General features: G+C 35.9%; 1 pseudogene; it reads left to right on the top strand.

Annotated features, from left to right (window-relative positions):
- The first annotated feature begins 391 nt into the window (after window positions 1-391).
- LOC120118508 lies at window positions 392-11268 on the top strand (annotated as a pseudogene).
- The last annotated feature ends 293 nt before the right edge of the window (window positions 11269-11561 follow it).

Genomic DNA, 11561 nt, shown 5'->3' with positions numbered 1-11561 from the left:
GTCAGAATCGCGTTGCGAAAGTCAGTATCGCGTTGCGAAAGTAAGTATCTCGTTGCGATTTTTTATTATCGCATTGCGATAGTCAGTATCGCATTGCGATTTTCCCAATTCGCGTTGCGATTTACTTATTCGCATTGCGATTTTCCCAATTCGCGTTGCGATTTACTTATTCGCATTGCGAATTGGGAAAATCGCAACGATACTGTAGACCATCGCAACGCAATTTTCAACTATCGCATTGCGAAAATGCAACGCGAATTTGCGATAATGGAGATCGCGTTGCAAATTAGCGATCGCATTGCGATTTTGTCGGTCATTTTGGCAAATCCGAAAAAAATTGGTTAAAATCGTATATTATATGAGATTTTTAGTCACTGAGATTATTTTCCATTCGGTTCCGGTTGGCCTGAAATTCGAGACCCTATTTTGTTTTCTTTAGGTTTTTTTTAAAGATCTAAATCTTTTTCTCTTGTTTATTCTTTATAGAATTTGAATCAAATTCAAAGTTCAAAGACATCTGAAATTGTTTTCAATTCAATTATCTCAGAAAATTTTAGATTCATAAAGTTTGATCCGACTTTGGTTATTGAATGGCGGATCAACAAGAAGAAGAAGACCTTAGATTGGCTCTACGAATGAGCATGCAAAACTCGCCGCCAGAGCCGAAGAGGAGCAAGCCGGAAGGAGCTGCAAACTCAGCGACGACGATGATACCGGAGGATAGCCGACGGCTGCAGCGTGAACTAATGGCAGCTGCAGCTGAGAAACGGATGCTGTCGGCAACGAAAAGAGTTCCTGCGTCTGGTTCCCCTTTGAAAGGCGACAGTGGCGGAGATTTAGGAAAGAAAGAGATGGAAATAGAAGCTAAAGGAGTGAACTTGGGCAATGAATTGTCGGAGGAAGAAGCTTATCAGTTATTTTTCATGGTTTTTGGAAGTGACGTGTCTAAGGATATACTGGCTCAGTGGAGTAATCATGGTATAAGGTAACAGCTAGTCTTTTACTTTAATATTTTGTTTCTTAATATTTTAAAATTATTTCCATTACTGCTTAGAGACTAGAAACGAGGAAAGGAAATAACATGCACTGTTCAATTGAATCTCCAATAAATATGATGGTTAAGGATAATGATAACAAGATAAATTGACAACTGAATTTGGATATATATATTACTATACAGCATCAAGTTGCTACTTTTGGGTAATGGAAATTTCTTTTATCTCTTCTCTGGCAAGTAGAAACCAGTTTCTGATCAAATGTCTTAGAAAGCCTTTTTGGGCTATGATGATCATGAATGAAGAAGATAATTCATGAATGAAGTCTCTTGTTGTTAGAGGACAATAAAGAAAGTGCAAGTGCATGGTGAAATGAATCCAAAATCAAGAATGCATTGACATGTAACTTTTTTATGAGAATTATGTTAATAATCCTTATGTGTGTGTTTGGGAGTGTAGATGAGCGAGTTAAAATATTGAGTTATTGTTCATGTATGAGGCAATTTCTTCCATGTAATGTGGTGCACTTTACAATCTATTCCCATTTATTGCAAAACTATATACCTGATGTTCTTCGTTGTCAAATACCAAGTACAGAGATTATTTTTAGGGAATTTTGGTTTCTTTGCTTTATCTCTATGTTTGTGCATATTGATTGGTGAAGTATACTAGCCAGGTTAGCAGGCTCTCGGGTGATTTGCAATTGGTTGATTTACACTGTTTTTTTCTGTATGTCCCATCATTTTATATTACAACTATCAAGAACCATATTTGGTAGTTCCAATCTATGTTGCTCGGACTCTTCATTTTTCATGAAGTAGCCGTGCCCAACACTCCCGACACTTGTATTTGGAGATATGACTTTCAAGGATCCTCCAAATATATGAAAAACTATGAAAAGTCTAACTATAATGTGCCAGATACAATCCCCGTGTCCAAAACTAATACCCGAGTCCAAGTAACATATGTTCTGTAGGAATTATAGAGATGATTTGTTACCATTCCTATAGAGAGATGATTTGTTACCATTCCTATAGAGATATGATTTTGTAAATAGATTTCTACAATCCCTTATTTTAAGGGATCATATCCTAGGATTATTATTTTTCTTTTCTTAGAGTTTCCTACTTTAGAGAGATATTTTGTATATAAATATGTAATCTGTCATATTGAAAAGAATAAGAAATTACAGAGAATTACTCTGATTTCTACATGGTATCAGCTTAGGTTACAGTTTCTTTCCAACCTAGACGATGTCCACAACTTCTCCTACTCCGGAGATCACTTCAAATTCAGAATTTTTTTTTGGTTCTACTGCTCAATCAGAAGGTAATCTGGTCATGAAAGAACCAGAAGGTAAACCTCATGCTACAGTTTTTTTCTCCTCCCAGTCGTCCCCTAATTGGATCCTCGATTCTGGTGCTACGGATCATATGACTGGTAATAAGGATTTGTTTTGCAATTTTTTTTTCAAACTTTGGTAAATATGTCAAAACGGCTGATGGTTCTTTGTGCAAAATAGAAGGACATTGCACTGTTATTCTCAACGACTAGATTGTACTTAAAAATGTCCTCTTCGTACCAAATCTGGCTTGCAATCTCGTTTCCGTTAGTAAACTTTCCACCGACTTGCACTGCTCTGCAATTTTTAATGATATTGATTGTACTTTGCAGGCACTGAATTCGAAGAAGATGATTGGTAAGGCCAGCTTGCAGAATGGTCTCTACATTCTTCCTGCCTCTACTAAAACCGAAACCTCGAAATCTTTCACTGCTTTAAAAAAAGTTGATAATGTTATGTTATGGCACTATCGTTTAGGTCATCCTAGTTTTCACTATCTTGCAAAAGTTTTTCCTGCTCTATTCATTCATAAAAGGCCAAATTCTTTTTCTTGCAAAGTTTGATCTCTTGCCAAACATACTAAATCAACTTATTCTCTTTCTACATATAAGCCTTCTCACCCTTTTGCTTTGATCCACAGTGATATTTGGGGTCTTTCTCGGGTGAAGAATGCTGATAATTGTAAGTGGTTTATCACTTTCATTATTGATCACAGTAGGATAACTTGGATTTATTTGCTAAAAGATAAATCTGAAACTGCAGGTGTTTTTACCCAATTTTATAACATGGTTCTCACGCAATTTGGGTCTAAAATTCAGTTCTTTAAATCTGATAATGGCAGTGAATTTTTTGCTAAGTTTTTGGGTGCGTTTTTCAGGGAAAATGGCAAAGTTCAGATTAATTCTTGTGTTGACACCCCACAACAAAACGGTATTGCCGAAAGAAAAAATAGACACCTCATTGAAGTTACTCGTTCTCTTCTATTTACCACTAATGTTCCAAAATATTTGTGGGGGAGAACCTTATTAACTGCCACATATTTAATCAATCGAATGCCTAGTAAGGTTTTACAATTTCAAACACCTCAATCTATATTTTTGCAATACTTTCCCCATTTTAAACCTATCTCCTCCATTCTTCCACTTAAAATATTTGGTTGTACTGTTTTTTATCCAAAACATTGCTCCTAATAAGTCCAAGTTAGATCCTAAATCATTAAAGTATGTACTGGTTGGGTATTCTTCACTCAAGAAGGGTTATAAATGCTATCATCCTCCTTCTAAAAGATTTTTCACCACTATGGATATCACTTTTTATGAGCAAGATCCCTATTTCATTCAGGCTGAAATTCAGGGGGAGACATGGAGGGTTTTTCAGCCATATCAGGTATCTCCACCCACTTTTCATTCTCAACCTTCAGAATTTCCATCATCCTTGTCTTTACCTATAGATTTGTCACCTGTAACTACTCCCATTGATCCACCAGTAGTTCCTATCACTACTTCACCCATACCCACTTTAAATACCCTTCCTGAAAATACACCTACTCCCATTCAAAATCTTCCACAAACAACACCAATCAAATAGCTCCGTTTCTATACAAGGAAAAGAAAACACATTCCTGAGGCTATTTTGCAATCTGATTCTTGCCGAGAATTGGATTTGGGTTCAGCTGCTGAAATAGAAGAAGAAATCAGTAAGTCTACTTCCACTACTCTAGATGACTTCCCTATTGCTATTAGAAAAGGGGTTAGACAGTGCACCAAGCATCCTATTGAAAAATTTGCTGGTTATAATTCTCTGAGGCCTTCTTTTCAAGCATTTACAGCAACCTTGGATAAAGAACAGGTTCCCACAAGCATAACTGAAGCTCTAAAGGATTCTAAATGGAGAAAAATGCTACTGGACTGTTACAGACCTTCCTCAAGGAAAAAGGTTGTTGGCTGTAAATGGATCTTTGCTGTAAAGTATAACTCTAATGGTAGCATCCAACGATACAAAGCGAGACTAGTGGCCAAAGGTTTTACGCAAACATATGGGATAGATTTCACAGAAACTTTTGCACCTGTGGCGAAGCTGAATATTGTTCGAGTACTCCTAAGTTTGGCTGTAAATTGCAATTGGCAATTACACCAACTTGATGTAAAAAACGCTTTTCTTAATGGCCAGCTAGAAGAAGAAGTCTATATGAAAATGCCACCTGGCTTACAGTCTGCTGAAGGTAGCAATAAGGTTTGCAAGCTCAACAAGTCTCTATACGGGTTAAAACAATCACCCAGAGCTTGGTTCGAGAGGTTCTCTAAAGTTATCCTAAAAAACGGCTACAAGCAGTTCCTCGCCGATCATACTCTTTTCATCAAGGTAACTTCTACAGATAAGAAAACTATCCTTATTGTGTACGTGGACGACATAATTCTTACCGGAGATGATGAAGAAGATATTTGCAATTTGAAGAAGTTGTTAAATAAGGAATTCGAAACCAAAGACTTGGGAAAGCTAAGGTATTTCCTAGGAATGGAGGTGGCAAGGTCAAAAGAAGGACTTGTGATCAACCAAAGAAAATATGTACTTGATTTACTCAAAGAAACTGGTTTTCTTGGTTGTAAGCCGAATGATACACCAATGGAGGCAAGCTTAAAATTCAACAAAGAAGATGGGTCCTTAGTAGACAAAGAGAAATTTCAAAGATTATTTGGGAAACTAATTTATTTATCCTTGACAAGGCCAGATATAGCATTTCCTGTAAATGTGATAAGTCAACACATGACCAATCCTACTGAAGAGCATATGGCAGCAGCAAATAGAATTCTCAAGTACTTGAAGAAAACTCCAGGACACGGTTTAATGTTTAAGAAGACACAAGACAGAATTGTTAAGATCTTTACAGATTCTAGTTGGGCCGGAGACCTTACTGAAAGGAGATCCACTAGTGGCTACTGCACCTTTGTTTGGGGAAACCTTACAACTTGGAGAAGTAAGAAACAATCTGTCGTTTTAAGTAGTGCTAAAGCTGAATTCAGAGCACTAGCATTAGGAATATGCGAAGGAATTTGACTACTTAAACTATTGAAAGAACTTGTCACTAATCAAGAAGATCACTTTGAAGTTTTGTGTGATAATCAATCTGCTATTCAAATTGCCAAAACCCAGTTCAACATGATCGGACAAAGCATGTTGAATTGATAGGCATTTTTGCTGATCAGTTAACAAAAGATAGCCACACTTTCATACATTCCTTCAGAAAACAAGTTGCAGACATTCTTACTAAGACTTTGCCAAAGCTGTTTTCAATAAATTCCATTCAAGCTGTGGGATTATACATGTATATTCTCAGCTTGAGGGGGAGTGGAATTATAGAGATGATTTGTTACCATTCCATAGAGATATGATTTTGTAAATAGATTTCTACAATCCCTTATTTTAAGGGATCATATCCTAGGATTATATTTTTCCTTTCTTAGAGTTTCCTACTTTAGAGAGATATTTTGTATATAAATAGTAATTGTCATATTGAAAAGAATAAGAAATTACAGAGAATTACTCTTTTCACGGTTCCAATTTGGCAGATTCGGTTGATAGATATTTTATTCTTCATTGAAAATTCATGGATGTTAGTTGATGTCTTCTTTCATTTTGTTTGTGTTTTCTTGTTAAATTTGTTTAAATGGGTACCAATGCTCAGTGATCGTGTGGAAGTTTCAAATGTTTGCTTTTTATTGGCTAATACATGATGAAAAATCCTGTAGGTTTAGCCCTGATCCAGAAACATCTATTATACTAGTGCAGCATGAAGGTGGACCCTGTGGTGTCTTAGCAGCCATACAAGTAATTTCTTAATTTCTTGGTTATACAAGTTTCTTTTCGCATGCAGAATGTGAATTGACTACTTTGCTTTTTATTCCATGTGAAGCTCTTAATCCATTTCAAAAATACATGTTTTCTTATGTAACACTTGAACTTATCAGTATGTCTTCTGAATGTTCAAATATTACGGCAACACATTTCTCTGACAAAAATTTATTAGAACTTAATGTTGTTCTTTCATTGGGATAGCTTATTTTAATCAGTGTTGTCAAGGGCGCCACGTGCACTGGAGGCACTAAGACCTCTATATAGCCTGAGGCACAAAGTGCAAAAAAGCACTTTCCCGATTGAAATAAGGCACATACATATAAAAATACTTATAATACATGTCAACGGTAATAAATAATAACAAGACAAAGCCTTTGCTCGAAGTACATTTTATGAAAAATATTGGGAAAAAAAACTTCAAAGCCAAAAACGGAGCTCTATTTTTTAACAATAGAACAGAGCAACTTCTCCTCTGTTTTAAACAACAAAGTACACTTTAAACTCATCCATAAAGGATAAAAGAACTAAAAGAAGGGAAAATAGTAGAATAGAGAGTGCGAATGTGAGTTAAATCTTTTAATTTATTAGAACTCAGTATTGTTATTTCATTGGGATAACTTATTTTAATCAGTGTTGTCAAGGGCACCAGGTGTACTAGAGGCGCTAAGACCTCTATATAGCCGGAGGCATATGGTGCAAAAAAGCGCTTGCCCGGTTGAATTAAGGTGCATACATATAAAAATATTTATAATGCATGTAGACGTAAAATTAAAGCCTTTGTTCGAAGTACAATTTAGGAAAAATAATGAAAAAAGGGTAATGCAATACAAACTTCAAAGCCAAAAACCGAGCTCTATTTTTTAACACTAAAACAGAGCAACTTCTCCTTCGTTTTTAAACAACAAAGTACACTTTAAAATCAACCATAAAGGAGAAAAGAACTAAAAGAGGAAAAATTAGTAGAATAGATAGAGACCCAAGGGGAAAAAAGTGAAGGTGGCAGCGTTAACGTTTAAAGAGAGTACGAAGGCGAGTTCAATCTTTTAATTTTTTTTGAGTTAACACTAAAACAGAGCAACTTCTCCTTCGTTTTTAACAACAAAGTACACTTTAAAATCAACCATAAAGGAGAAAAAACTAAAAGAAAAAAATTAGTAGAATAGATAGGACCCAAGGGGAAAAAAGTGAAGGTGGCAGCGTTAACGTTTAAAGAGAGTACGAAGGCGAGTTCAATCTTTTAATTTTTTTTTTGAGTTTTTAACTTAATAAAGTTGGCGGGTGAGATTCTATTTAATGAAATAAATAGCATTTTTATATTTTGGCTTTCAAAATAAAAAGTAAAAGATAGAAGAAGAAATGGAAGATTGAGTCGGTAGGCGGGGTTCTAGTTAATAAGATAAATGACATTTATGGTATTTTTTTTCTAGAAAAAAGGAAAGAAACTGAAGAGTGAAGGGCCTGTAAAGCTGGCTTTTTTATGCCTCGAATGTAGTACACGTAATAAAGGCACAGTAAAGCAACCACGTGTTTAAAATAGCCTTACCTGGTATGTTGCAAAGCATTTCTGGTTTTTTTTATTGCACCTAAGCTTGTACCTTAACATCTCTGATTTTGATTGCTGGTTTGTTAACATGTAATAATTATATCGAATGGTGTTTCAATATTTTATGGAAAATTCTGTCAACCATAATTACATAAATCTAAACTTCAGAATTAAACTGTATTTCAGCTAAGCTGCACTTTTATCTTTGATGCAATTGAAAATGGATATTACTTGCTAATTAAGATTATTGTTGAGTCTGGATCTTTTATGATAGCCTCATGGCATCTGTTTGTTCTGATGTGTACCTCATGAAAATTGTCAATTCTCTTATTGCTGACAATAATATCTTTATATCTAAATAGGTATTTGTTCTCAAACATCTTTTCTTTCCGGATGAATTGGTTAAAGCTGCACAAAGCATGCCACAGAATTTGAGCTCCAGGAGATTATCCAAAAATCAATATGTTGCATCAAATAATTTTGCTGCTTTTACTGAAAATGTAAAAACAAGGTGATTAGATTTATTGCATTGAATTGTTCGTAAAAAGGACATTGCATTTCAAATTTCTTATAGTTCAGTGTTTCGTATAAAAAAAATGGAGTTAAACTTACGACCTATCTGACAATGTTAAAAAAAACTTTCCTGCCAGTTGTCGCATATAAGATTTTTTGTGTTAATCATCATATTACCGCTATTGTCCTGCTGTCCATTGAGTTTCTTTAAAATTCAGTTTAGTTTATTTTCATGGTTGCTGATTTCTTGTTTGCTTAGAAAATCATAGAAAAAGATGTGGTTCTTTGATCTTAACCTGAGCAGTCACGTTGCATGTACAATCTCTTTTTCTATGTGTTTGCACAGAAATATGTTCTTATCCAAATTTGGCCTAATGGGCTATGGGTGTATTTGCATATCTGTCATGTTTTGGTTTAGTTTAAGGTGTTAGATCATTCATGTTACCATTTAGTTGTCCTGGTTTTCCCTTCTATTGAGTTTCTTTAAAATTCAGCCTAGTTGTTTGCTTTTATGGTTGATAATTCCTTGTTTTCCATTAGGCAACCAGAGAAAAAGATGTGGTTCTTTGATCTCAACCTGAGAAGTCACATTGCATGTACAATTTCTTTTCCTATATGTGTTTGCTCAGTCACATCTGCATACGAAATTTGGCCTAATGGGCTAAGGTTGCATTTGCGCATATTTATTGTGTTTTAGTTTGGTTTAAGGTGTTAGCTCATTTTTATGAATGACTGTTGAGCAATGTCATGATCTGATAAAATGTTAAATCTTGTGACATATCTAAATGGATATTCATGAGTATTTATGATGTGAACTGGTAGTGGCCTTTTTATGTTTACTTCATTTCTGGAATAATTATTGCTCCTTTTAGCTGCTTTGCAATCAATTAATTGTTGTCCTGTTATCTGTTTCTGTTCACAGAGCTCTAGTTAAAAGTATGGGTGAGATACTGTTTTTATGTGGAAATAACAAAAGAGCAGTGATTGCAACTTTGAGTTCTATTGGTGATGGTATTGAAGGATCTGAAGACAGTCTAAAAGACATTGTAAGTAGATTCCAATTGACCTCAATATGTTATTATTATTATTTTGTCACTACAATCTGCTTTTGGAGTCAATTGCAAGAAAACACTTATTAATCCTAATATTTTAAAAATAAAAACAAGTCACGTTATTCCAAATAAATATAGGACCGACAGTTGTCAGAAAACAACTTCTAATTCTTGCTGACCTTCGGAGAAATCCAAATTGTTGTGATACAGCATAAGCGATTTAGAATTTGAAGATGTAAAATCTGCGTGTGATGTGAATTTTAAGAGTTTGTTAATATTTTAGTGTTTATTATCCTTTTCGCTGATTAGTGTTTGTTCTACCTTACAGATAATTGCACAATCACTTGTGGGTCTTTCAATTGGATCTGCTTCTGATTTGCGTAAGATTTTAAGAGTTGACACATACACAACTCCAGCAAGTGCTTTTAAGAAACTTGAAGCGACGATTCCCATTTTTCAAAGTCGCATGGGAGCTTTGCTTTTCCTTATATCTGCCTTACTTTCTCGAGGATTGGTAGGTTTGTTTGGACCGACTCCAATTTTGTCTTTATTTATGCTTCAATTTTTTATAGCTATATAATGATTTTAAGAACAGGCTAGTTATATCTAAAATTATGAGACTGTTATGTTGAACGAGGATATAATTACATTGGTGCAACCTAATTTTATCTAGGACTGTGTTCAAGCCGACCAGGATGATCCTAGCCTTCCTCTAGTAACTGAACCTTTTGGGCATGCTTCTCAGGTACATAAAATTGCTCTTCTTTATCTAATGGGTGGGACTTCAATATCTTGAATTTGGCACTTCCATAAGAATCTGTATTGCTCTCTTTGATGTTTTTGCTTTGGAATTTCATTCATATGAAATTATTTCAGGAAATTGTGAACCTGTTGCTATGCGGGCAAGCTGTTCCGAATGTATTCGATGGAAGGATGGATTTCGGTGGTGGCATGTTTTTGAAGGGTGTATCTGCAAATGTGGAAGTCGGATTCCTAACTCTTTTGGAATCGCTTAATTTCTGTAAGGTTGGCCAAAACCTAAAAATGCCCAAAATGGCCAATATGGGTTGTTGGGAGTGAATCCCATTATACGGTCTTATTTGCTCTGAATACGGCTGTTCAAGATGAGAATGAACTGGAAGAAAGGGGATCACAAATCCGGAAAGCTTTCGATGCTCAAGATCAGAGTGGAGGTGGTGGCTTCATTAGTGTGGAAGGTTTCCATCAAGTCCTTAGAGAGGCGAATATCAGACTTCCGCCTGAAAAACTTGATAGTCTTTGTAGCTCAGGCTTCATTGTGTGGAGTGAGTTCTGGCAGGTCATTTTAGATTTAGACAAGAGCTTGGGGGGTCTTAAGGATTCAACCGGACAAATGGGTCAAAAGGTGTTCGATCTATACCATTTTAATGGAATAGCAAAATCAGTTTTGAATGGCAGCCAGTCGAGTTGTGGGGGTGAGACTCAAATACAAAGACCAAGGCTTACAAAATTGAGGGTTTCAGTACCCCCAAGGCGGACACCGGAGGAATTCATGGCAGATGAAGCAGTTCCATCTGGTTCTGCTGGGACCGAAGTGGCTAAACCTGAGCCTTCTCAACATGCGCCTTTGGTGGACTGCATTAGAACGCGATGGCCTCGTGCTGTTTGTAACTGGGTGGGGGACCCCCCTAGTATAGTCTGATATTCTGAATGTCTATTAAATCATATCTGGGGATCCTTTGAGGTCCCCTCCGAACTCGGGGGACATCATTGGCGGAAAGCAAAACTGAGAAAGAAAAGGCCATAAACGATAAACCTGGTTTGTTTTCTCATAACATTTGGTCAAGTTAGAGAAGAGGGTATTTTCTGGGGCTTTTTAGCGGGCGAGCGTTCACCATTTCTATGGTGTATTGATTTGCTGTAGCATTGAAATTCTTATTCAATTTTCATATTTCAAATACCAAAGGTGAAGGATAATATAATCTATTTCGTAACCATATCTGCATTCATTTGATCGTTTATGCATACTTTTGTCTTTGAACTAAGCTAACCTCCGACAGGCTTAGTACCCATAGTAGCGCCGGTAATAGTTATTTAGAGTTGAATTGGATTTTTGTAATGGCATAGGCTCTACCAAACTTGTCTGTCAATGCCAATGTTGCTGGAGGAGGATTTGATCTCCTTGCTGGGTTGCCAAGGTCCATTGGAACCTTTCTGTAGGGGAAGAGCACTATGTTTTGTATTATTCAGTGTTTTCTTTCCCATGCCCAAGTGAGATCATATTT

The sequence above is a fragment of the Hibiscus syriacus genome, unplaced genomic scaffold (genome assembly GCF_006381635.1).
Source record: "Hibiscus syriacus cultivar Baekdansim isolate YM2019G1 unplaced genomic scaffold, ASM638163v2 tig00110328_pilon, whole genome shotgun sequence".
Classification (NCBI taxonomy): Eukaryota; Viridiplantae; Streptophyta; class Magnoliopsida; order Malvales; family Malvaceae; genus Hibiscus; species Hibiscus syriacus.
Note: the sequence above shows the minus strand (reverse complement) of the source record. Positions and strands in the feature narration are given on the sequence as shown.